The 23698-nt window shown below is 50.8% G+C and overlaps 1 long non-coding RNA gene across 1 annotated transcript; it reads left to right on the forward strand.

Moving 5' to 3' along the window:
• Window positions 1-923: 923 nt before the first annotated feature.
• Window positions 924-22815, forward strand: LOC117018618 (uncharacterized). The gene is made up of 3 exons (XR_004422266.1): window positions 924-1248; window positions 22455-22564; window positions 22652-22815. It is a non-coding gene; the product is annotated as an uncharacterized LOC117018618 (long non-coding RNA).
• Window positions 22816-23698: the final 883 nt, after the last annotated feature.

Below are 23698 nucleotides of genomic sequence, written 5' to 3' on the forward strand. Positions count from 1 at the left end.
TGGGGTGTATAGAATAGGGGTCTGCAGAGCTGACCCAGGGTGGGGGTGGGGTGCCTAGGCAGCAGAATTGGCTGAGGGCAGAGGCCTGGGCAAAAAAGCAGACAAACTGCAGAAGGACAGCTAGAGACAAAGAAGATACTTTCTCTGGTTTAGGGAAGAGCTTCTGGAACACTCTTCATCCAAGGCCCACCTTGTGTTCTCAAATACCATTGGGACAGCCCAAGAACATATCCCTGAGGTCAGGAGCCGGGAAACTCAGGGGGCTGACAGCTTCTCTGTTACAGGGTGGTTGTCAGTGCAGGACTCGAAGAGACTGAACTGGGTAAGGATTTGGGGCTCTGGCTTGGAAATGCTTCTGTGTCATGGATTGTGATGTGTCCTGTTATTTACGATCTTAAAGCTGTTTATCAGATGGGGATACTAATAGCTAGGGTGGTGATGGCTGTGCAGTCAGACAGAGCACATGAAATGCTTAGGAGGAGGCTGGACATATAGTAGGTAAGTCAGTCTCGGTTCTGATAATCATCGTTATTCTTACAGAGGCGACGAAGGCAACCGATACCAAGTTGGAGAGCTGAGTCTTTCCCTGCACAAAATAGGGCAGGAAGAAGTGGGTTCACCCGTTTTCCCCAAAACCAAGAGAAGCTGGGGAAGGAGGGCCTCCCGTGCTCGCTCCTGTGGGAGAGTCCGTGGCCCCGAAGAAGCAGGAGGGAGCTGAAGAGTGTTTTTCCTAAACCAGCTTCTGGAGGCCGGATGTCCGCTTTCCCTTCCTTTTCGGACTGCTTTCCCAGCGTGACCATCCTGGAAATGTTTGCAGCCGCCAAACAGTCCTGTTGAGTGACGCGGTGAGTGCAGTGAGAGCCGGTGGGGGCCGGTCCGCGAGAGGGGTTGCGCATGCGTACTCTGCAAACACGGTGGCTGCGGAGAGTCCCCTGTTCAGGGACACTGTTCTGACCCTGTAACTGAAGGGGAAGATTCATTTTAGTGCTTTGAGACCTGGAAGCAGTGTCTGCGGAAGGTGGCAGTTACAGAGCATGAAGGTCGCGCTGGGAGAAGGAGGAGAGAGGTAGGGGCACGGCAGCCAGGGCGATGTGCACCCCTCTGGTTCCGCGCTGGTGTGAACGTCCCAAATCAATGCCAGCCAGTCCGTGCTTCCTCTTTCTAACGTGCGCAGCAGTCCCCAGGCCCAGCACTCGCGGGGGTGCCAAGGAGCGGCCTGCTTGAGTCCGGCTTCGGAAGATGCTGCAGGTGGGTGTTTTGTCCTCTCTGGAGTGACATTTAACCTCACAAATTGCCTGAGAACAAGTGTGAGGGTGTGAAGATCTTGGGGGCGGAGCCTCCCGCAGCATCAGAGCACCTCCACACAGGTTTGGGGACAACACAACAGAGCATGTGGGCTTCTCTTTGGAAAGCTGTCACTTGGGGAGCAATCTGTGTGTTCTGTGATACAGTTAGATGTCTTGTTAGAATAGAAAGATTTCAAAATTAGAATCAACATTTGAGAATAAAATCTCTTCCATATGCTGCTGAGTGGGTGGCACCAAAAAGGCATTGCTGAGCCCCAGAATGTTCTGTCTGCTGTCCCTCCCCACCCCCACCCAGAGCTGCTCCAGAGGAGCCTCCTCAGGGGTCTGATTTCCGCTCATAGCCCCTCCCTGCCGCAGCCCCAGGCCCCCAGGCCTCCTGGGGTTTGCCCTGAGTCACCTTGTAGACAGAGCAGCAGGGCAGGGAAGGCCTTCCTGCCTCCTCTTCCTCACTCCTGGGCTCCTCCTCCCTGACCACACTGGCCAGGAGGGGTGACAGGGGCCTGCGTGTCTTCTGCTGCGCTGCACCTTCCCTGACCTAAACCCGGAAACAGATGACGCTGACCACGTTCTCGGCTCTCCGGGGCCATGGGGCCCCAGAGCAAGGCAGGCGGGCGTCCGCGGACCGCTTTTGCCCAGAAGGATTGGGCTCCTTGGGACATGCTCACCAGCACATTCTCCAGACATGAGTCTCTGGGTGTTTCATGTGCCCTGTGGTCCAGAAAAACTCTGAGACCCTGACCTTTTTTTTTTTAAACTGAACAATCTCCTGGGTCTCCCCCAAGGAAATGGTATTCTGCTAGTTCAGCGGAGCCCCTGTGGTGAGCAGTAATTCTCCTACAAGGGGGCAGGACAGAATCTTATCAGACCAGACTCTCCTTGCCCTCTAGGAAACCACCCATTTGATCCACGTGATCTATCTTGGGAAGTTATTAACTAGTCTGAACTCTATGAAATTCACCCTGAAAGTGCCCCCATCCTTCCAGCTTCCCGCTGTGCTCTCAGAGCACAGACAGTCCGCAGCCCAGGGGTCAAGACCTGAGTTTGACGAGGTATTTCTTTTTCTAAATACCTCGAAACCAAGGAAAATAAAGTGAATTTAATATTAATAAAAACTAATTTATATCATTTGCTATATTAATAGATGGAAATAGAAAAATATATCATTTTCTAACATACAGAAAAATCTGACAAGACTCAACATCAATGGGTTCTAAATAATTATTAGCAGACTTGAAACAGGAAGGGGCTTCCTTTCAGGGCCCTTGGGCATTGGCTGAGATTAATTGATTGAATCAGACAGTTGTGACATTGGAGCCTTTGGAAGTCTGAGGTGAGGAAGATGTTAGTGGAAAGGGAGCGGGGACAGGGAGGGGACACACACGGGAATCACAGGGACAGGGCCTCCAGGAAGAATGGAGCCATGGGGCTCCCAGAGGGTTTGTGGGCGTCTCACAGTGGCACTAGGGAGTAGGCCAGTAGGCAGGTCTCTCCTGCCATCCCATCCCGAGCCTGTCACACACCAGCTTCTGTCCCCAGGCTAGTTGGATTGAAGGAAGTCTCGGAGCGGCCTCCAATTGGTCTTCCCCGTCCTCAGAATTAGCTGGGCCAAACTGCTATAAGAAGGAGGCCAGACAGGACGGACTCTGGTCACTGTCCCAGCGGTCCTGAGGTGGGGAGTCCAGGAAGGCGGGCTTGCTCGATGAGGTCATCCAACACCCAGCTTCCTTCTTTTGCGGTTCTGCTGTCCCCTGGCTGTGGTCCTCAGTGGTGTGGTCACATCTGCGTTGTAGCCTGTGAGAAGAGGGGTTTCTGAAGAGAAGGCCACCGGCTTCCTCTGTAAGGCATGTGACTGAGGCAGAAGTTGCACTTCCAGCTCCTTCCAATGTCCCATTGGCTGGCTAGTTGGTGCCACACGCAGCATAGGGGCTGAGGGGTCCAGTCTGTGGCTGGGCAGCTCTGTGTCCTGCTCGAGCCTCTCCTGAAAGACAGAACAAGAGAACGGACACCGGCAGATAGTCCGCAGTGTCTACCACACCCTTCCTTCTGGGTTGACTGGGACCCGTTGAGTCCTGGGCTCCTGCACTGTCCCCAGGGCACTTCAGTTTCTGAGCCTGACTCAGTTCCCTCACTCCCTGCCCCTATGTTCTGATTTGGGGGCTGGCCTACTGCCCTGGCCTCTACTCAGATGACATAGAACAGTGATAAATTCCCAGCTGCCAACCGCCTACCTGAGCTTTGAGGATCCACAGTGAAGCCCCTGGCACTGGCCCTGCCTGTGTGCCAGCAGGGATGTCCCTGCTCCAGAAGCCTGAACCACTAACGGTCACAGAATCCTCTTGCCCACCTCTCATTTTCCACCCCTGTGGGTCAGGCCCAATCCTTCCCCCTTGTGTTCTCCTCAGGAGGCAGGAAACTAAAGGGGGTGGATGAGGGTAACAGAGGAAGAAGTATGGGGGCAGCGGGCTGAGGGGGAGTCCTGAAACAGCGCTCTGCCCCTTACTCCTCTGTCTGCACAAAAGTCAGTGTCAGACGGGCTGTTGGGGTTGTGTCCCTTCAGCTCCTCTGCTGAAGTCCTAACCTTACTACCTCTGAATGGGACTGTATTGGCAGATAAGATTAAAATGAGGCCATTAGGGTGGGCCCAGGCCCTACATGACTGGTCTGCTTATAAGACGTGATTAACACAGAGACTCACAGAGGGAACACGCTGTGAGGACACAGGGAGAAGACGGCCGTCAACAAGCCAGAAAGAGAGGCTTCAGGAGACACAGCCCTGTCCGCACCTGATGTTGGACGTCCAGCCTCCAGAGCTGGGAGACAAGAACTATGTGTTGCTGAAGCCGCCCCATCTGTGGTGGCTTGTTATGGCCACCCCAGCAGACGGACCCCGGGTGACTGGACGAGTGCTCCGTTGTCAAGTGCACGCCCCCCACTCCCCACCGGCCGCGGACGGACCCCACAAAGCGTCCTCAGAGTCCCCACAACCACAGTCGCACTCAGTTCACGTTTGGCACTGTGGCTGCTGGTTGGGAAGGACTGTGATTTCCACATCTATGAATAAGAAACTTCTGAACCTCAGGTAGGCAGGCATGCCTGTTCTGTGCATGTGTGTCTGCTGTGTTTATGGAGGTGAGTCAGAATGCAGGGCACCATGGCAAACACCAGTGTTGTCACCAGACCATCACTCCGGGTCTCTTTGCTGTGGAGAACATGGTCTCAGTGGGGTTAAGCCCTGAGAAGCCCAGGCACAGAAAATGCCACAGACCCTGTTCTGCTGGAAAGGACTTAGTATACCAGGGCACAGCCTGGGCACATCAGAGACAAGACAGGCTCCTGTGAGACACGAGTCAGAGGAACGATGGTGGCCTCGCCACACCCCCATTTCTGGAATGGCCATCAGAGCTGTCAGTGTATTAGTCTTGACGTCCTGAAGGAGACCCAGCGGGGCACCTGGGTGAGGTCACAGGTCTGGGGCTGCCAGGCCCACTGCACACCTCAGATGTGCATAATGGTGCCAATAACAAGCTGTGTGCCTCAAAGAGTGGCCACTTCCCTGAAACTCAGCCTCACTTTCAGAGTTCATGTCCCCAGACAGCTGTGAGCCAGGGAAGTGAGGCCGGTTGGGTGTGTGGGTAGGCGTGTTTCCTCCAGCTGTAGGTGCTCAGATCACCTGTCACAAACACGTCACAAATACGCACCTCATTCCCTCTTACAATTCACTCTGAGGTGCCTGGTCCCAGGCTCCACAAGTCCTGCGTGGGTTCCCAGGCTTTGTCTTACCTTTGAAGACATCTGTTTCATGGTTGGAAGAATAAATTCAAGACCTGTGGGTGATAATCAGGCCTTCCACAGTGGTGGCCAGGCTGAAATCAGCCTCCCAGTGACAGACGGTGCCCCCCCAACACTGAGCGCCTGAGCCCACCATCACCTCTCAGGCCAGCACATGCTCACTGAGCTGATCTCCCTAGAAAATCACAAAGATGCTAGAGAAGGGGAGAGAGAGGCCAACCTGAAGACCCTAATCCCTGTGCCTTTGGGAGCTGACTCCTTGGACATAGCTGTCTGTGTGCTGGGCCGGTGGCTTCCCACCTGGGTGCAAGCCTGTAGTACAGCTTTGGGCAGAGTCTACACTCGCGAGGCCTGTTTCCTCACCTGTTCTCTCCATGAAAGATATACTTGTGGTGCTCAGTAAATACTTGTGGAATGAATGAGATAACGTCAAATAAAGCCTGCTGCTGAAGGTTTGGGGGAAAATGCTGAATTGTAGAAACACAGTTTCTAAGAGTTATAAAGACACACATATTGGATGGTCATTATGAAATCAGGGCAATAGCAGCAGCACTTATCATCTATTTCTTGGACAGCCACACTGGTAATTTACTAAACAGTGGATAGGGACAAAAGAAAACAGCCTTCAGTGGATGAACCAGGGACTGATGCCAGACATTTCATTAGATCTTGTGAATTCTTCATCTTCACATAAACATTTGTGGGAAAAGGCCTTTTCAAGGTATAAAGAAACTTCTGGATATTGCATTTCATCAGGCCAAGGTCTAGTTCAAAAGCAGTCTGGGGGAAGTACCATTTGGAAAAGCCTGTCCGCCTGCAGAATTTTATTCCTCTTTGATATTTAGGTCTCACTCAAGACTGAGGTAGAGCTAAAGGATTTCTTGTAAGGCGATCTCAGGCACAAGTGTGGGTCTGGGCCAGATAAAATCTGCACGTCAGCTCCAGAAAATCTGGGAGGCATTTAGCCACCGCTGGGTGACCCTGCCTTAAGCTTCGGGACCATCTCTGCTGCCTCCTCCCCGTGCCAGGGTGCATCTTGGAGAAGTGTTCTGGGTGGGCTTCACCACCAAGCCGCTGGGAAGTTGGCACAGCCGTCCGTGCCCAAGATGTGAGCTTGTAGCTCTGACTGACGCAGCCAAGCTTCTCAGGTTCAGTGCTAAGGTGAGAAGACAAGGTCACAGACTACAGTAGCCACTGGTTATTGCACACCTACCATGTGTCAAGTAATATGCTAGGAGTCATGTGTGCTAAACCCTGAAAGTAGCTATTGCTTTATTCACTTTAAAGGTGAGGGATGAGGCTTAGACTTGTTAGGTAATGTCTCTATCAGTGGTAGGATCAGGACTTGAACTTGAGTCCCTCGGGCTCTACGAGGTCGGAAAAGTAAGTTCACGATCTCATCCTAGAAAAAGTGCTACATACCTCATTGCTGAATATCACTATGGTCACCTTCGAAGGACTCTCCTTGGGAAGCCGTGCACCAACGCCAGCACCTAGTCCACCCTTCAAAGCAATTTTGGAACTCTTTTTATAGAATGGCCATCAGAGCTGTCATCATGTTACGCTTTATGTCCTGAATGTCATCAAAATGTCTTCCTTTCAACATTTCCTTTATCTTCGGGTAAAGAAAGAAGTCATTGGGGGCCAGATCAGGTGAGTAGGGAGGGTGTTCCAATACAGTTATTTGTTTACTGGGCTAAAAACTCCCTCACAGACAGTGCTGTGTGAGTTGCTGCTTGGTCGTGATTCAAGAGCCATGAATTGTTGGTGAAAAGTTCAGGTCGTTTTCATCTAACTTTTTCATGCAGCCTTTTCAGCACTTTCAAATAGTAAACTTGGTTAACTGTTTGTTCAGTTGGTACAAATTCATAATGAATAATCCCTCTCATATCAAAAAAGGTTAGCAACGTCGTTTTGACTCTTGATTTGGACTGACAGAACTTTTTTGGTTGTGGAGAATTGGCTGACTTCCATTGTGCACTTTGACACTTTGTTTCAGGGTCGTATTGGTACACCCATGTTTCATTACCAGTGATAACACGTCCCAAAACAAAACATCTTCTTGCCTCTCCAAAAGGTCTTGGCAAACTTCGACTCTCCTTTGCTTTTGTTCATCGGTGAGCTCCTTTGGGACCATTTTTGCACACACCTTTCTCATGCCAAGATTTTCAGCTAAGATTTTCCTAACTGTTTCTCTATCGATGTTTACTTGGTCTGCTAGGCTTCTCACAATCAGCTGACGATTTTGATGCACAATTTGATGAATTTTTGCAATGTTTTTGTCAGTTGTACTCGTTACTGGCCGCCCTGACCTCTCTTCATCAGTGATACGTTCTCTCCCCTCAGAAAAACGTTTTATCCATGTGTACACTGCTGTTTTCTTCATGGGATCATCCCCATAAACTTGGATTAACATGTCCCTGATTTCACTTCCACTCTTGCCAAGTTTAACAAGAAATTTAATGTTTGTTTGTTGCTCTAATTCAAGCTCAGACATTCTCACGACAGCACACAAAAACACACGACAACAATGATGAACGCCACTCAGCAAGACACCGCCACGCGTCGACATGAACTCAGCTGTGAGACGCTGATACACCAAGGTTATGACACCTCACCGAGCTGTTGGTACAGTGCTGCCAATGGAGGCGCACGGTGGCAAGTTCATGAACTTAACTGTCAGACCTCATATGTTCTTTCTACTACCTGCCTCTTGGTTTTGGGCTAGACCATGACTTGCAATGGCACGTGGGTGAGTGTGATGTGGGCAGTGCTTGCCAGGAAAGAGTGCCCCTGAGGAAGCTGTTCTGTTGTCCCTCAGACTCAGCTCCAAGATGGGACACATGGAACAGACTGGAACGGAGTGTGATGCCCGAGGAGTCACTCAGCTTTGGGGTCATTTGTCACACAGCACCACTACAGCATAGCTGACAATCACAAGCCAAGCTTCCCTCCCACCCTGGGAAACAATAACTGAAATGATAGATTTATTAATTCAGTATGTATTTATTGATTACTCACTTGTGTGCAGCGCTGGGTTAGTTCTGGGAAATATCGTAGTGGCTGAGTCAGATGTCACCAACCTCCTCAGTTTTGTTTGTCACCCTCCTCTGCCCAGCTTTGAATGTCAACATGAAAGCTCCACTCTAGACCCTCCCACCCCCCTAGATTGTTCCCCTAAGGAGCCTTGTCCCTGTCCAAAGCTTCCATCCCACCCACATCTGCAGCTCTGTCTTCCGTTCTGAGCTCTAGATGGGTGAGCCAGATACATTTCAACTGCCCGCTTTCCTTTGTCACCTGCAATCTATTGACCCTTCAGGTTTCACATTTCCAAAATTAACTCATGCTCCTTCTCCCCAAATCTGGGCCCTCCTTTGGTGACCATCCAGGAAGTCATTTGTGCTGTCGGAACAACTCACACTTGTCCTTGGTGGGCTACCGAGGTTGCCGATAGTTACACTGCTGGGTGTGCGCCCCACTCCCTCAGGGGATGACAGACTCCTGCAGGCGGGCACAAGCGCCGCTGCTGTGCAGTCGCCTGCCGAGGGAGGTCTTAACGCTCTCCCAGCCTCCACAACTTCCTGAAGCCTGTCCACCACTTACCATCCAGGCCTTACCCTTTGCTCACTGTTGCTCTTTCCCAGAAAGGGGGACACGTATACATGCAGGAAGGATGTGGCCTGTGGCCCCGGACATGCACAAGGACGCTGGTGTCCCTGGGCCTTGCCCGCTGGCTCTGAGCAGCCACCCTCTAGGAGCTGGCTGTCACCAGGGACAGCAGACTTTGCCATCCTCTTTACCATGCTGTCTCCCCACTCTCCCCAACCCTTTGTGCTGTTGAATGTCCTCCCCCCTTTCCCAACTATTCCTGAGCAACAAAGAAAGAGGGAAGGGAAATGGGGCAAGCGACTGAAATTGGGTCCCAGGAAGCTGGGGCTGCAGCAGGAGGGGGGGCCGTGTGCTCCAGGCCCCTCGTGTCAAGAGCATGTCAATCCTGGGGCGGGTTTGCTTTGTTTTGTTTTTCACCTTTTTTCTTTAAAATATGCTAGTGTACTGTAGATGCTAACTTCCTTATCCATTTCTGGAAATCCTTCCCTTTTACTTCTTTCCCAAGGGGCCTATTTAAATCTTGGCTTTGCCATTAGCCATGTTTGGATCTGAATAGCTCTCAGATAAAGTGAAATGGTTCAAGTTAACATTTCTTTTGTTTCCAGATTTCATGCTTTTTTTCCTGTTAAGACCCCAGTCCAAAATCCACATTTCAGATAGCACAGCCGAGCTGCGGTCTAGACCAGTGAGCTCATGCACGGTGTTTGTCTTGGCATCCGGGGGAGGCCGCCTGGGCACGGCAACCGCCTAAGCCCTCGTCACAGGCAAGGCCAACCAGCCTCCCGCAGGCTCTGCACCTCCCTGTGGCCCTCCTCCGTGCCTCTGTGGCCTTTGCAGCTGGCCGGGGCCCTTCCTGTCCACGAGGGCAGAGGTGTTCTGAGCAGGTTCCGAGCAGGGGTCGACGTGTCCCGGACCGTCTCTAGCAGATGCCATGACTACTTTTGGGGGCTGGCTCCAGGCCTCACCCATGGCCCAGGTGAGCCGTCTGTCACAGCTCCCAGTGGAGTCCCCAGATGTAGCCAAGCACACACAGGCCATCCATGACCAGAAATCTGACCAGTGAGAGCTGCTCCATCCCGGCCTGTTGGTTCCACCTTCCCAACAGCCAGTCTTCCCTGACATCCAGACCTTGTCTGATGTTCACAGGGGCCCCCACAGCCCTGCGAGGCCACCTCGCCTTCTTAGGTCCAAACCTCTCCCAGCCTCACGGCAGCAACAGGCCCGATGTCCTCTCCAGGCTCCATGCACTTGGAGGGGCTCGGGACTCAGTGAGCTGGGGAGCCCACGGGGCCTGAGCTCCAGGTCCTCAGAGGAGGGGGTGGCCGTGTTGGGGTTGGTGCCGCGACACCATTCTGATTGCATTTTGAACTTTGTGGCCTGGTGTGGAACCCAGCCACCACTCATGATACCTCTTCTGTGAGAAAATGTGACCCATGTCCACAGCTGTGGGAGCCAGTGTTGGGAACACTGAGGCCAAGTTGAAATACAGCCACTGTCACCGACTGGCTGCACGGCTCTCCACAGCTTTCACGGCTGAGCCTCTGTCCCCTCTTTTGCAAAATGAAGACAACAGCAAACCCTAACCGTCCTCTCAATAACTAGTTTCTAAGTAAGACATCACTTGTCTGTTTGCAAAAATCTTCTATAGAACCTTCTGGAAGAACATGACACAAAAATAGAGGTCTTGGGACTCTGAGGGCGGGGTTCTGACCTCTGTCAGCATGGTGGGGCCACATCACCCACAGTTGCTCTGGGCCTTGATTGTCTGATGGGTACAGTGAGTGGCTTGCGAAGAATTATTGCTTTTCAAGAAAGCCTCCCCACACAGAGCCACTCGGGGAGGGACAAGGGACAGCTCTGTGCCCTTTTCCTGGCCCCAGCAGAAGAATCTATCTCTATCAGGGTCCTCATAAGCTTTCCTTTGATAGAAAGTTTTGTACTTACAAGGAAAAGTTACAAACTTTGAGACTAGGAGACAGTTACGACGGTCCCAGCTCTACCATTCTGGACCTGAGGTGCCTCGGCCTCACCTATGACTGGCTCCGTCATCCTATGCAAAGGTTGCCTCACTCCCAGGAGTGAGAAAATTCCGAGGAGAAAGTTCAGGACCCAGCTCAGAACCGGTGGGCTGAACAATGCTGATTGCAAAAAGGGCATGTTGGTTTGTCTCAAAGTGCCATATGGTTCATTACTTCTAATAAAATGAGTCCATGTTGGATTGTCAGCCCATGTGTGTCCCCACTGTCCCAGAAAAGATAGCATGGTGCATACAGTAACTGAAATCAGCTGTCATTCCCTTGAGCCAATGTAGCCGGGAGTGATGAGCTGATGTGGGGTGCTTCTAGGCTGGCTCTGCAGGGATTGGGGTCTGCCTGCGCCTCCCCAGAGGCAGCCAGATGGTCGGTGCCACATCTCAGTCCTTTTATCCCCTCCCCTGCCCTGCTCCCCTCACAAGAGGTAGTGCGGGAGGGGAAGGCAAGTAAAGGGGACAGTGAGGAGGGCCTGCAGTGCTCAGGCTCCTGCAAGCAGCCTGTTTTGTGACTTGTGTCAGGATGGCTCCACAAACCAAACCCAGACTCTGCCTCTGTCTCCCTGAGGCCTGGGAGACTAGAGCTGCGGCCCAGGACAGCTGCCATAAGGCCTACGTGGCTATTGAGCACTTTAAATGTGGCAATTCCAAACTGAGATGCGGAAAACACACTGGAGTTCACAGATTCAGTATGAAAAAAGAATGTAAACATCTTACTAGTAATCTTTATGCTGGTTATATGAGGTCTGACAATTAAGTTCGTGAATTTGTTGCAACAATGTTGCCAACCTTTTTTATATCAGAGGGATTATTCATTATGAATTTGTACCAACTGGACAGTTAACCAAGTTTACTACTTGGAAGTGCTGAAAAGACTGCATTAAAAAGTTAGACGACCTGAACTTTTCACAAACAATTCATGGCTCTTGCATCACGACCATGCACCAGCTCACACAGCACTGTCTGTGAGGGAGTTTTTAGCAACTAAACAAATAACTGTATTGGAACACCCTCCCTACTCACCTGATCTGGCCCCCAATGACTTCTTTCTTTACCCAAAGATAAAGGAAATATTGAGATGTGAAGACATTTTGATGACATACTGTGCATCAAGGCTAATACGCCGACAGCTCTGATGGCCATTCCAGAAAAGAGTTCCAACAGTGCTTTGAAGGGCGGACTAGGTGCTGGCATTGTGCATAGCTTCCCAAGGGGAGTACTTTGAAGGCGACTGTAGTGATATTCAGCATTGAGGTGTGTAGCACTTTTTCTCTAGGATAAGTTCATGAACTTAATTGTCTGACCTCATATGCATAAATGATGTTTTTGATATACTGGGTTAAATAAAACACGTTACTAAAATTAATTTTGCCTGTTTCTTTTTACTTTAGCGTGGCCCCTAGAAAATGTACTGTGACACGTGTGGCTCACATTAAAATACTGGTGGACAGCACTAGTCTAGAAAGAATCGGATTTGTAAAGAGGACCAAATGCTGATTTAGCAAAAGCTTACTGGGCACTTTCTGTGTGCCTGGTACTGTTCTAGGTGAGGGTGGGGCATCACTCAGCTTGTCTCACCCCAGAGATGACCGCTCTGAGCCAAGGGTCAGAGGAGAAAACTGCAGATTGAAAGGGCCTGGGGAGCAGTGCCCATGGGTACCCTGAAATGTATCACAGACATCTTTCTAAGAATGTCCAGCCTGGGAGTGTGCCTTTAAGATGTCACAATGCAGGAACCCCCATGGGTGCTTACAAAAGTCGTGGGCATTTCACAGAGTGCCTGGGCCAAGGCAGTGATGTGTCAGTATGTGAGGGGACATGGTGGGGGGTTCCTCTTCCCTCCCTCCCCCATGCTGGGACTAAGCATGGGACAGAGCAGAGCTTCTAGAAACAAAAGCTGAAGATAAACCCAAAGTTTCCTTTGTCCTCTTTCCCTTAATCTGCTTCAGGCTCCCAGCAGCTCACTCCTAATTGGGTTAGTCTGTTAAACTGTTATTGAATCACAAGTGGCAGGTGGGATGTGGGGCAAAGGGCAGAAGGGTCTGGGAACACTGAGCTAAAGGGCCCTTCAATGCCCTTTCATTAGTACGTCCGCCAATGGTTTTCAAGCTGTTGATCATAAACCATTAGAGGACTGGGAAATCAGTTTAATGGATTTAGACCAGTATGTTTTAAATGTGGGAGTGCGGCGGGTGGAGAGAGTAGAGTGGAAAATAGCAGAAGCGTTCCTCGCAGTAAAGGAAGCATTGCTTTGTGCAAGTTTCGATTCAGGCTTGTGTGTGCGTGTGCGTGCATGCGTGCGAGCATGCTGAGCGGTGGGCATAAGCAGAAAAGTTGGGAAGCTGTTCTCTGATATAGCAGATGCTTCTAGAATTAGAGTTCCTGGTGTGTCTAGATCAGGAGACATGATAACTTATAAAGAGTGGAGTATCCATCAGCCAAGCAGAGGCTGAGGACAGGGGAAGGGGAGTTACCAGCTATGTGGTAGAAAGGGCAGGGGGAGGGGAGGGGCGAACGGAAGGAGGGGGAGGGGCAGATAGGAGAGGGGAGGCAGGGTGCAGTAGGGTGCAGGGCAGGCTCCCGTTACATGTTATCCCTGTGAAAGTCAAGAAGATCAGGAACTGGGTACTTTTGGAAAAACAAGGAGACGGATGCAATGATTCCTGGTTGAAATGCAGCAGATATAAGGACAAAGACCAGGTGATCCAGTGCCGGAGGATAGCCTCTGTGTGTTGGGGGGGGCGGGGGGGTGTCTGGGCCTCAGGTCACCTGTGATCATCTGAGGCTATGCGATTTCTACAGAACTATCATGCGGGAGACCCTGGTCGCTGCGTCGTGCAGGGTGTCATGCGGGGTCTCAGCTCCCGCTCCCCACATAAGAACGCAGGACATGGTGAGGCCAAAAAGGAACACCCACAGAGCCATAGGTAGGGGAGTCGTACCACTAATGTCTCGCTGGAGGCTGGAGTCACACGACGTGCGACCTGCTGTCCGCTTTTCTGCCAACCGACCGACTCAACTCTCTAGCGCAGCTGTGGCAGTTATATCAGTGGCCAATTGGCTAACTGGCTACAGCTGACGGTCAACTAGCCACAGCCGACAGCGATCTATTACCTGAGCTAGCATCTTTCCACGTGAGGCCGAGAGCCTGGAAACTGCTCTCTGGCGCTCTGTCCCCACAGAATCCTCAGAATCTCCTGGGGAAATAGAATTTTATCTCCAAGGCAAGCTTTGAAATTTAGGAATTAAGCAGCAGTGTTCAGGGGTGGTGCTGAGACCGCAGGACTGACCTACCAGGTGCGCTAACTGCCAGTTCTCAGGATCATGACCTCTTCCTCCAAGGCTGGCCCAGGTGAGCGGTCATCCATGTCAGGCTCATGTGCACACCTGAGGAGACATTTTAAAACTCATCTCCTTGTGGAGAAGGAAGAAACCCATCGTTTCTGGATGGGGGGAGGTGGCGCATCCTGACGTTCTGTGCTGCTCTCCTTTTAGAAAACAACGAAGAAACAGCCAATTCCTGAGAAATTCTTTGCCTATCATTGCTCACAATGACAGGAAATTATTCATAGAAAAAGGCCAAAACTACTTGTGTTCAGTGTCCCGGGTACATGCCCCCTTCTGCATGGTAGCATAGTCCTTCTTGTTTGGACCTCAGTGTGTCTGTTTAGGCTGTGCCCACACATGCGAGGGAGGGAAAGGCCAGGAAGCTGAGCCTGAGGTCCTGAGTGGGAGGTAACAGATGAAGACGCCTTCATTTCCATGTGGGGTAGGAAGCCGTGAACATGGGGTCTCCCTACCCGAAGGGCAGGGCATTTGAACTTACAAAGCTCTTGCAAGTCATCTAGGCATCTCTGGAAGTAGAAAGAGACACAGAGAGGCCTGCAGCCCATGTGGGTCTCAGGCAGCGGAGGGGGCACGAGGTGGGCTCTGGGCCAGCAGGGGGCAGGGCTAGGAAGAGCCAGAGACCCAAGTCTCCCATTCTGGGGACCCATGGGTCGCTGCTGCGGGGAATCATCTGAGCTGCCTGGACAGTCGCTGGGCCTGGACGCAGGAGCAGACAGGGAGGACCAGACATAAGGACCAGGGAGTGGAGAGGAGGGTCACGGGCAGGGGCGGGCTGGGCGGGTCAGAGGGGCTTGGCCTCATTGCACAGGCGGAGCAGGGCCTGCTCAGACGACACGGAGGCCTCCGCACTCTGGTGTGGTGTAGCCTGTGCTCCGTGCACGGAGGGTCCTTAAGTCCCCGAGACTGATCTCGTCACCCATACCAGCCCCTTCAGTTGTCACAGCAACCAGTGACGTCAGGACTGTTTTCACTTTATACGTGAGGAAATGGGGCCCGGAAAAGGTGGGTGACTTGGAACACATGGAGGGCCCCTGCTCCCTAATCACTTCCTGGAGTGGTAGGGACCAGATCCGAGGAACAGTGACGGAGCTCTTATGGGCTCAGACTGACCTGAAAGGTGAATTGCAAGAGCAATCTTTCTGTTCCAGGACGCTGTCCCTTGGTGGGAACGTCCTGGTTGCTTTATTTATACATTGGGTTTTCCCTAACATCTGAGTCGGGTTCTCACGGACCTCATCTACAGGAGTCCACGGGGCTGCGGGCCAAAGGGTGCTATGCGATGTGCTGTTTCTTTAAGGAACGCAGCACCTGCCTGCATTCTGGCTGGCTGTTCTCCTGGAAGCTGTCCCACATCATAGGAAGTACCCTGCACCGAGTGAGCAGTCCACGGTGTCACCCGGCCATGAGGAGGTGTGGGCCCAGGGTGCACCTCCGACCTTTAGAGAAACAGGCGCTGGAAAGACTGTGTCCTCATCAGGCTCCCAGGTGACCTGGCCGCCTGGTGTGGCGTCAGCATGCCCACGTGGCCTGGGGTGACTGCACATCTGTATCTGTGGCCGTGTTAACACCCCGAGGTTGCCAGCTCCCCTCTTTCGCTGATGGCCCTTGGGCTGCCCTGGTGGCTCCACGTCGGGGAGGCTGTGGCCAAGCTGGACACTGTGTTCATTGGGAGTGCTACAGAATAGACAGCAGGGGAATGGACTGAGGTCGGCCTGCAATTTCACCAGAGGCTATAGAAGACTCTTGCCTCCGCTCCATGGTCACCACCATCCTGTGGGTGAGAGAACTCAAGCTCCCGGAGGGCCAAGACATTGATCGAGGTCCAACAGCTTGGCAGTGCCCAGGGTTTTTATGCTGCTCCAACCTGCACCCCTTGCTCCTCATGGAAATCTCCAGGCTGGGGAAACGCACCAGCAAGTCACAAATCCCCCGTCAGCGATGCTGATCGGGAACAGAGTGGCACACCTCCCTGGATGAACCCACCATGTGTGCAATCAATCCCCCGCCCCCCCTTCTCCCCTGCACTTCCTTCCCCCAGTGACAGACGGGCTTGTAGAAGGTGCTGTTGCTGGGGTGTGTTGGTGAGTCACGTGAGGTTGGGCGTCTCTCGTGATGTGCAGAGAACAGCACATCCGGGGCTCCGGCCACACCCCTGCCCTGGCAGGTGCCAGGGACTCAGGGACTTACACACCTCCCAGAACAGTTTCTTCTATTGCACAGGAAGGGGCTCCTGTGCTCTCATTGTCATCAGTGGTGTCTCTGGTCTGGAGGGCCAGGAGGAAATAATGACTTGCTGGCCCCAGCTCTCCTCTCTCTGGTTGCTTTGCAAAGATGCCCTGTGTTTCCCTTTTGTTCTGCTTGAGGAAATTATATCAAAGGATAGATGCATCAGGACCAGTGGATTCAGTCCCATTTCCAGGCCATCCACGCCTCCCCCTGGTCTCCAACCGCCCCTGCCCAGCTCAGCAGTCCCTGGCTGGCTCCAGGTGCTCCTCCTGGCTCCGTCCGGGCAGCAGCTACACGTGTGCTTTGTTTGGGGAGCCTGGCGAGGCCGTTGGCTACAGGAAGGTTCCTCCACTGGCTGGGTCTGTCCTTGACATGTGGCGTCTCGCCCAGGACCCTGCTTTTCCCCACTCAGTCAGAATTCTGAATGAATGGAATTGTAGTCCTTTGAACTGACTTGACAATTCTCCTCTCCCAAGTTCAGATTACATTTGCCACTCAGTGTGTCTACATGGCTCCAAGACTTCTATAAGTATCCCTAGTGGGTGGATGTCCACACAGGGACTTTCTGTAAGAGTGACCCTGATAGGACCTGCTGTCCCAGCAGGCAGTGCTCATGTTGCGGGAAAAGGCAAGGACTGAGAAACTCAAGCGGCGCGCAGAGATCCGGGAGAGTGCAGCTTTATGTCGCCGGTGGCCTCAGTGGAATCGTTCCCAAAGACCGAGCACTCGCTGGGGTTGGGCGTTTGGTTATATAGCGTCAGGCTTTTGGGTTTGAGAGGGTTCGCGCCATTGCTATTGTGGCGCTAGGTAGTTGGTTAAAGCCGGTCGGTGTGACGGGAGAGTCTCTAACGGCTGAGATCGCCGGAGACTGCTCTAACACTGACACATCTGCACCGTCACGCTGCACTGGGCAGTTTATATTCACTTTCTCTAATATTCACAATAACTGAAAGTGTAAATAATAAGATCCCCATTTTTTGATGAGGATGTCGCGGAAAAACGGCGGAGACTGAGAAACTCAAGCGGCACGCAGAGATCAGGGAGAACGCAGTTTTATTTCGCCAGCGGGCTCAGCGGGATCGTTCCCAAAAAGACTGCGCACTTACTGGGGTCGGGCGCTTTGTTTTATAGGGTTAGGCCTCTGGGTTTGGGAGAATCCGCGCCATTGCTATTGCGGCGCTAAGGGATTGGTTAGAGCTGGCCGGGGTGCCGGGGAGGTCCGTCCCTAACAGCTGTGATCGCTCGATACTGCTCTGACAGGAAAGCCTCTAACAGCTGTGCTCGCAGGAAAACTGCTCCGATAAGATATCGGAGGAGGGAGGGGGACGGGAAAGCTCCTAAGGGCGGTGCTCGCAGGAAAAAACTGCTCCAACAAGGAGATCAAGGTTTTATACAAAGTTACTCAATGAGAACGTAACAGAGGCTGGATTTGAACCCATGTCCCTCTGATGCCAAAGCCTCTGTGGCCCCACAGTGTCCCTCTAAGGGACAGTGGCCTGTGACTGACTGCATATTTACACATGGTCAACAATTTCTGGTGGCAGTGATGGGGAAACTGACCTAAAATGGTGCCCTGCCATGTGGAACTGAGCTAAAATGGTGGCTTGAGCGGAGAGAGAGGTCCCCAGCCTACGCCCCAGCCCAATCCCGCATAACCCCCTCCAAGCCACACCTTGAGCCAATCACCAGACGACACCTACCCCTTCCCCAACTCAAGGAAGTCCCCAACCCATAAAAACCTGCTCAAAACCTTGCTAGGGGCTCAGTCTTTTGGGAAGGATTCGGCTGAGCCCGCCGGCGTAATGAAGCTGTGTTCTCCCTGATCTCTGTGAACCGCTTGAGTTTCTCGGTCCATGCCGTTTTTCTGCAACAGCAGCACCTACGAATGTCACGCTGCCATGAGGAATAGCCCTCACTAAATCAATCAGCTTGTATCTCTTGCTTCTCACTGGCATAATGCTAGCTTTGTGGCAAGGTCATCTGCGTGAAGCTTGTTGCCTTGATACACAATGCATTTTCATCCTAAAACTACTCTGTTCCTTAAGCTAAAATATGTCATACAGTGTCACCACGCAGCAGCCTAACCCTTTGTTACCTTGTAACTACCCCCATAGAAAGGAGAGTCTGTAAGACGGATCCTTTCAGGGACTTTGCTAAACCTTTGTGTTTGCACCTTCTGCCTCCCTGTTTGGTCCCAGAAAGATGGCTGGACAGTCAATGACGAGTAAGATTCTTCACGGAAGGAAGATCTCAAGCCAGACACAGTCATGTGGGGACCAACAGGAGAACCCATGGGGTTCATTGAGGTGGGCACAGCCCCCTACCTTCCTCAGGCTAAGGAAAGCCTCAGCCTCTGTGGCTGCATTCCTTCCCACAACCTGCAAGGGAAGTGATTCAGTGAGGTGCTTTCCATCTATTCACATGCATATAGGTTTTGTCCCTTGGGGAAGTTGAGACTTATGGTCCAGCTGCCTGCAGGCAAGAGTGATGGACTCGAATGGGTTTCCTATTATGATGTATAGGATTCACAGATCTTGAGATTGACAAGCTTTATCTCCTTTACTTCTCCACCGAACTAATAAAAGCTGATGCGACGCCAATTCGGGGCTTCCAGTCCTTGAGATTGGGGGTCCCTTGGTCTGCTTCAACTCTATTCATGACGACTGTCTTTTCTTAGCCCTGTGCCGCCCTCCTCGCTCCCCACAACTCTTGTCGTGCGGGACGCGACAATATAGTCGACTCCACGCTACTCAAATATTGTGATTGTCACACGGGCCCCAGGAACAGAAATGGACAGCATTTAATCTTCCACTGCCCCGCCTGCTCTCCCTCAGGTCCCACCAGTGCCCCACCTCCAAGTGGTGTCCACAGTTACCTGGTTCTTCTCCATGTAGGGGTCTTGAGTCAGAGTCAGTAGTGATGCAAATATACACCCACAGAAAGAAAACCGACCCCAAACGTGGTTAGATACTTTTGGATCTATTTACCACTTTTTTAAAATCTGAGGTTCAGAGGAACATGGTAAATGACACCCTGAGAATCAACAGCAAATCCAGACTAAGGGCCACTCTACGGGACAAGTGGCCTGGAGTCTTCTCCAAGAACAGCGTATAAAGAAAATGAAAGGAACTGGGAGGGTAGGATGTCCAGGAAAATACCAAGCAATCTCAGTGTGTACATCGTTTTTGAATCCCAAGTCAAACAAATGGAGTAAAAAACCATAAAAAATTGGGGAAATGTAGACAATGTCTGGATAAGTGAAGAGGTTAAGGATTCGTATTGTTTTATTTTTAAATGTGATGGCAATGTTATTGCAGCTGTATATTTTTAAAAACAGTCTTTATCTTTTAGATAAAGATACGGGGGGTGCCAAACAAATGTACACAAGTGGACACTTTGGTCAGCGTTGCGCAAGCAGTAGTTTGCTGTAATCAGAAGAATCTGGACGCTGATGGGAACCACTGTGAGCCCCTCTTGTCATTGCAGAAGTCAAACGTGACTTGTATTCATCCTTTGTTATTGGCATATATTGAGTATTACAATTTTAATACAGTTTTCCTTTCTTAAAATGTGTATACATTTTTTTGGAACCCTCTGTATATCTTGAAATACATGTGCAATAATATATCTGGTATTTGCTTCAAAATGATGTCAGTGGCTGGGTGTGACTGTTGAAACCAGGCAATGGATGTATTGTGCTATTGAACGTTGTTTGTAATTTCGCACATGCTTCTATAACAAGAAGTTAAAAACAAAACAAGGGCAACCTCTGCACTCCATTCCTGACAGATGACCGAGAAGACACCCGGGAGCTCTCGGGATGGAGCAGCCAGGCTGAGGGGCTGGGGCTCACTGGCGACCAGTCTGAGGAAGAAGAGCTAGGACCTTTGGGGCAAAGAAGACAGTAATGGAAAGGAGCTACCAGCACAAGGGCGATCTAGGAAAAGCGTTTTCACAGCTGAGAATCAGCACTTACTTGCTACAGCTGATGAAGTTTTAGAACTTGGGCTGTAGCAACGATCACAAATCTTCTTCCAAAGGAGTTTAGGCGAAATCATTAGATCTGATGCAGAAGCACAAGGATAGAAAAAGGTGTGAAATCGCATGAGCGAGAGGACCCCGGACCGGCCTGGAGATCTGGGCTCAGGGTGTGGAGCGAGGCTGCCTGGCTAGCAAGGCCCATTCTTGATGAAACAGGCTGAAGAACTGAGGTTGCCCAGGAGTGTCAGCACAGCTGCCACCGGGCAAGATTGGGTTGCCGAGAAAACTGGAAAAGCCAGCAGGAAGAGCCGGCACTGCCCTGTGCAGGCAGAGGGGCAGCCAGATCTGGGGGAGTTAGTGTGTACTGGTGTCAGGAGCCCGGTAGGCCTTGCTTGTGCCTTCCTCTTGCTACCTCTGCCTCACCCCTGGGAATACCCTGCTGGTCCCTAGACATCCCCAGACCATAGGGCAATGGTGGAACTGGGGGAGGACCATGTCTCATCACACATCCAGGCGGGCTGGTGACAAGGGCCAGACTATCACACTGGGCTGGCATCAAGCACTCAGGGCCCAGGTGTGAATCCCAGCTTGTTTCTTATGAGCTGGAGCCCTTGGACAAATCATTCATTTTCTCACCTGTAAAATGGGGGGAAATGATGTCTATGGCAAAGTTTCGTTTCTATGTGTGAAGATTAAACGAGATGCTGTATGTAACACATGCTGTTAGTAGTTCATTGTGTTACCAGAGAAATTTGTTGAAGGAGACTTAGGGACTGGGGGTTCTGCACTGTTCCTGAACCCCCCCCCCAAACTTTGCTGAATGATCTCTAGATGGTTGCTGAGGCTCCAGGCAGGCACCCCCGGAGGCAGAGTGGGCAGGAGGGCTGAGGCGGGGGAAGGGAATGAGCTCCAGGGTCACGCATGTTGGGGGATGGGCCCTGCTCTCCTTTCCCCAACTCCAGTTCTTGGAGAAGCTTTCCAGAACTTCACATTTTCCTCTGAACTTGCTTAACAAATGGCAAGAAAAAAAGTTTCTACTGTAATCCAGCTCTTTCTTCCCATCAATGTTTTAAAGAAAGACAGTAACATCCACTTGGGAGAGTGGGTGTGGAATTTAGTGAAATACCAGCAAGCTCTTGGAGAGTTGAGGGAAAGAAATAAATAGATTAGGGGCCATTGCTCCCTGCCCCGAAGTGTCAGTATCAGCCATAGTAAAGGTTTTTGAAAATTTTAAATTACATGTGATTAAAATGAACTCAAACTCTGGTGGTGGAATTGAAGGGATGGCCCAACAGGCTAGAGAAGATCTGTTTAAAGTAGGTGACCTTTCTGGCTCCACTCATCTTCTATGTTATGTGTAAAACCAGGAAGAGGCAGAAGTAAAGAGGATTTTCCTGCAGACATGAGGGAAGACCCAAGGAGCCTGGCTAGTCTCGGATCCTCCTCCAGAGTCAGAACTGGAGGGAGGTAGAGTTGTGGGGCTCCTCAGAGGGCTGGGAGGTGTCCCCCAGGAAGGCGCTTGGGCTCACTGTGCTGTGCCAGTGCACAGCTTATGGCACTAGGCTGCCTGGCTGAGGTCCCACTCAGCCACCTCGCCAAGTGCTCACGTCTTTGGCCTCAGTTTTCTCATCTGTAAAATGGGGGTGATAATGGTCACATGTGAATGAGCTATCGTGAGCATTAGATGAAGCGATACTAGAATATCACTGGAATGTAGAAAGAGTTTGTTTAATGAAATGAACTAAGTCGAATCCTGCCATATCAATGCCTAGGCTTTTGTCCTCGTCAGCAGTTCAGACTAGCAGCACATGCTTCCACTACCAGGATGTCCTTAGATGCCCACGGAGTTCTCACGGGTATCAGCAGAAATGGGGTTTTCAGTCTCTGACACGGTGTTCTCTTACGTTTCCCGTGAACTGGCCGCTTGAATTGGGTCAGCTGTATGAAAGCCCTTATTCTGCACGAAGCAGAGTGTGCTGGGTGTGTGAGTGTGCAGGCTGCACCCATGGGAACCGCACGCCTGGCCCCTCCCTGCGTTGTCCCCAAGCGCTCCACGGCCCTTATCACACAGACAAGATGGCCAGCTTACGCAAGCAGCCCCTGCACAAGTCAGACAGCCGGACGTCATTTGAAAGTGGTCTGCAGAGCTTTGTTTTCTCTTTCAGCTTTTCTAAAGCTGCTGAACAAGGCACACGATTCAGAGAACTAAGAAAATTCTGTCAGTTTTTGGCCATAAGACAGACTCCAAGTGGGAAGCGCTGCTTGTTATTCTCAAGTGAGTTTCCCCTTTTGCTCACGAGTTAACTATAGTCAAATCTTTTAATTTTTTCTTAAAAAGCTTGAAATTTTGTACTTCATGCAGGGCCTGTATTGACGCTTCTGATCCTTGACAGACAATATGCAGATGAATGGGGAGAGCCCACGAGCTAGGATCCAGAGGGTGCGTTCAACTTCTAGTTATATCAGTAAGTTTTCCCAGCAAGGCCACTGATGTCTTAACTTCAGTTTGCCCATCTGTGAAATGAAAATAACAGAGTGTGTATTTCACAAATGTGTAAAGATTCAGCAAGATAATGAAAGTAAACAACCTTTGTAAACTGCAAAGTTATGCAAATAAAGATAGCCATTTGTTTATAGATAGTGTATATTAGCTGTGCAAACAGGACTGGCAGAAATAAAATTTTTAACATAATATTTCAAAGCTCTGTAAGCAACCTACCTTCTTGAGATCCCCAGAACCTTGTTTTTAATCTGTTGTTACCAGCTTCTCTTAAAAAAAGAGATCAAAATCTCTTTTTGGAATCACTTCCCTCACAGTGTAAAATGAACTTTGCTTAACACACCACAACTTTTATAAAGTTTCCGATGCCTGAATGTGTCCTTTCGGACAATTAGGGAAGTCAGTACACACATGTTTATGAATGGAGCGGTCAGGGCATGCTCCATAATTTATAGACAGAAATGCAAAGTGAAAATGTTAAGTCCCTTGTTCAGAACAGTTTAAGAGTTTCAAGATGGTGACAGCAGAGCATCAAAGCAAGAGTGGGGGCCTCCTGAGCCCAGGGCCCTGGGTGACAACACCAGTCCGGCAGATGGCAGTGACACAGGAAGGTCATAGGCTGATAGCTGAGAGGTGGGATGGTGCTGAGCTCTCCTCAGTAGTTACCGTATTTCCCTGAAAATAAGACTTAACGGAAAATAAGCCCTAGCATGACTTTTCAGTAAGTTCGTAATATAAGCCCTACCCCCAAAATAAGCCCCAGTTAAGATCGTCAGCCAGATGGACACATTTAGTATGTCTGTTGCAACACACGACAGATGCAGTGAATTATAAAATAATAATAATAATATATAATTAAATAGAAATAAATAATATTATTGACATTAATACTTAAAATAAATGATAATA

The sequence above is a fragment of the Rhinolophus ferrumequinum genome, chromosome 27, assembly GCF_004115265.2.
Source record: "Rhinolophus ferrumequinum isolate MPI-CBG mRhiFer1 chromosome 27, mRhiFer1_v1.p, whole genome shotgun sequence".
NCBI lineage: Eukaryota > Metazoa > Chordata > Mammalia > Chiroptera > Rhinolophidae > Rhinolophus > Rhinolophus ferrumequinum.